This window comes from Pollicipes pollicipes, unplaced genomic scaffold (genome assembly GCF_011947565.3).
Source record: "Pollicipes pollicipes isolate AB1234 unplaced genomic scaffold, Ppol_2.1 Scaffold_7231;HRSCAF=8579_pilon_pilon_pilon, whole genome shotgun sequence".
NCBI classification, from domain to species: Eukaryota; Metazoa; Arthropoda; class Thecostraca; order Pollicipedomorpha; family Pollicipedidae; genus Pollicipes; species Pollicipes pollicipes.
Window position 1 is genome coordinate 41,888,697 of NW_023597034.1, and position 3,747 is coordinate 41,892,443.

The window sequence follows — 3,747 nt, forward strand, 5'->3', positions numbered from 1 at the left end:
GCGTCGGGTGTCCCCGCCCCGCCCCACCCTCGCCCACCCCGCCAGCGCAGCCGGCACGGTCATCGATAACGCTCGCGCCGCTCCTCCATCAGCGCACGCAACCCGCGCGCGCCGCGGCCAGAGCGCGCGAAAACCGCACGCGGCAGGAAATAAATCTTGCTGTCGGGATGGGCGGTTGGCGGGAGATTTGCCGGCGCTCAGGGAATATTTAAGTTGGCGGCGGTGTGGCGATAGGGCAACGGCGTTGGCCGCATGCCGGTAGCTCATTGAATCGTGTTTTGCGGATCGTGACGGGCCGGCACGTGGGTGGGGGCGGGAGAGGGAGGAGAGGGGGAGGGGGGAGGGGGATGCAGCTGTCGGGCCGCTCTGAGTGGAGGCGCCAGCCAGCATCGGCTCAGTTGTGCCACCCAGCGGGTGCCAAGAACTAAATCACGGCTGTTGTCCCAGTCGCCGGTGTTACCTCGTGAAGTAGGGCGCGTCAGAGTCTCAGTAGGTCACGTTAGAGGCTGGTCTCCGTCGGCTGTCGACGCGAGTGATCTTAGTCCCTCAGAAGCCGCCAGAAGGATGTGATCGAGGGCCCAACGATGGTAAACCCCAACCGCACTGTCAGATCGCCGTCGGCACGTCTCCGATCGGGCAGGCTTGTAATCCACTGATTCCCGAAAGTGCCAGCTTCAGGCAAAATGAAAGCTTGATGTTTTCGTTAATCGTCTTTGGATTAATTTATATAGGGATACAAATCACCATGCGATTCGTCATCCCAACGTGTCGAGTTGAGGTTATCTTGTTTAATCGTTCGCATGACAGAATACACCCGACGCTGAACCATGAGCTGCCTGAGGCCTCGAACCAGGCGAAATCCGTTTCTCGCTCTGCTCCTCTCTGCGTCGGTCACCGAGTCATCAGCTCCCAACAGATGACCTGCCTCCGGCGACACTGCCCTGCCGTCACTGGGCGCCGGCGGGCCACAACGGCGGCGCTCCAACATTCGGAGCACGCCGCCGCTCCGCGCGCGACTCATCGCCGCGCGCCGCCGTTCGTCTCGCCCGCGCCACGACCGTCCCGCTCACCCTCAACGACCTCGTCGATCTTCGGCGCCGTTTTATGAAAGCCGGTCGAGACATGTTCATTTGTGTCGGCGGCTCCGGCTACGCCCAGGTCGGCGGCGGGACCGGCCTGGGGTGCCTAGCGCTCGAACGCTGGGCGACCGGGCCGCGCGGCGAAGATCGAGGCTGGAGGGGGCGGGTCAAGGTCAGCGGGGCAAAAGCGCGAGACCCGGCTGGCGGGACGACGTCAACCAGTCGCGACCGCGTCGGGGTCAGCTGGCATAACTTGCCCCGACGGGGGTCATGACGGCGCTGTCTCGTGCGGAGACCGAGCCGCGCTTACAGCGTGTGCGGCCGAGCTTCGTGGAAGACTTTCTCCGCGTGTGTGCTGTCTAGAAGAGCGATGACCTGTCAGTGGCCAGGGAGCCGGCCACTCCGCGCTGATCGCTGAGTCGGCGCGGCGTGCTGGTGCCGCCTGCACGCTGACGTGCTCTGCTACCTTCGCTGAATCCGGCGCTTTGTAGACGCTTTTAATGAGCTGGTTGGGACGGCGTACTCCTGCTAGAAAATGGTCAGAGGTGATCTCTTGTGATCTTGCCTTGTAGATGCAACGGGGTGACCCGACATCTGTTGTCTGGTGTATACTACGCTGTATTTTTTTCTGTTTCTTCAGTTTGTTATGCATTTGTCCGTTTTTCATCGATTTGTTCCGTGCTATTTGCTTTGTTTGACGTTGTTTAGCCGGTGGCATGAGCTTTTGTTTCGTACTTGAAAGCCGAGAGCAACCACGAACGTTGGCGGTAGGACTGAAGGAGCCAGGAAGAACGGGTGCAACGACCGATTGGAGCCACTTAAATGCCATTCCAGCCTTGCGAATTGTGCCAGTTTATTTTCAAGGACGTTACGTCTTCTGCGCGTTTGATCTCGCTGGGAGATGACTCCTTGTACCCAAACTGCAGTGGTACGAAGGGTCGGCTGCGCTACGCACTGCGCTCTCAGAAGCGCGAGAAGAACAAAGGCCTGGACGTTCGTTGTCAAAAATCCTACGGAACATTCAGCCTGAAGGGTGCCCATCAGCTCCAGAATGCGGGGGTCATGCCTCAGTTATGGCTTTGAACAAGTACTAGCTATTAACGCAATAGGATACCTTTCCGTCGAATAAATCGCGTTTAGTAGTCCTTACTCCTAGCGGGATGCCTTTACAATGGTTTCTTAATTGTACTCCCTGGGGAGTGTCGTGTTCTTGTACGAGACCAACTCGCTCACAACTCACCGATTGAGCACCTTGCATACAGAGCTAGCGTGCAGGGATTCGAACGCAGAATCACATAATCACTGAGAGAACAGGTGGCGACCGCCTGTTCTTTGAGCTTCAAAGGCAGGCAATTGCGATGCGGCGCAGGCGTCAGATGTGGGGTCTGGATGAGCTACAGCGGTATGACCTTTGCTAACATGAATACAGATGTGCCGTTCAGCAGGGTTTGGATATCTAAAAGTCACTTTGCGTCCGCCAGCTGTCAGGCCGACTCATTGACTGTCCTCCGGTCGCAGCTAAGTCTCCATCGCTCCGAACCAGAACGGACAGCTTTTGTAGGCTGGCCTTTCAGGCCGAAGCTGCCTGTGGCGCTACTTGACGTTCCGTGACGGGCAGTGCCCGTGATAAGACCGCGCAATGTGTATCGCCACGTGCCGTTCAACTCCGCCGCGGCCGCGTGTGCGACAGGTGATGCGGATGCAGTGGCCGTCCGTCTGCACCGATGCACGGCACACCTTTGTTTTGTCAGCCCCGCCGCCCCCACCGGAAGGGCGCGACTTCCAGGCGGTGAACGCTCGGCCCGACGTCTGTGGCCGGCTGTGACGTGGGTGCCCCTGCCACGGCAAGGGGAGGAGGGGGCGGGGGGGGGGGGGGAGAGGTCCGCCGGAGGTGGGGTCTCTCCGACAGGCGGCCGGGTTCTACGGGATGAACTCCCTGAGAGCAGCGTCCAGTGCATGACTCAAAAACCACCAACACGATGGGTTTTGAGTCATGCACCGCACGGCAGTGAAGTGTCGCGCGGCAGGCGACGATGCGTCGCCTGCAGTCGGCCAGCCCTTGCGCGGCGTGCCCACGTCGACCCACGCCCCCGGGTGATGTCACCTCTGCTCGTGCAGTACGCTGACGTCACAGCGCTGCTCGCTTCGCGTGGGGCCGGCGTGGGCGGCTGCCAGTCCCGCTATGGCGTCCGCCAGATCACTCTTCAGCCCTCGCCTGCGCTGCACGCGTCTTGGCTTAACTTTCCGGGAACTTGTGTAAGAACCGGCTTCCCGCGCTTTGGAAGTCGACCTCTGCGAAAGGTTCTCTCCTATGTCCTACCAGCTTAAGCATTTCGACCCGTGCAGTGCGATTCGTGCGGAGGTATCCTCGAACCGATCCTTTCCCACCGTGAGACGGCAGGACGCTTGAGTCGCTCACCCGCCGGCGAGCCGCAGTTCCGCGCTCAGCGCAACACGGGGGCAATCCAGCGCGTTTGATAGCGTCACGTGTCGCCGTGCCCACGTGTCAGGCACGGTGGCGAAATAAATCTCATCGCGCACGCCTCAGTCGTCGGAGAGCACACGCCCCAGGCGTCGGAGAGCACACGCCCCAGCCGTCGGAAAGCACCAGCCGTCGGAGAGCACACACCCCAGCCGTCGGAGAGCGCGGCCGCCGTCGGTTGCACGT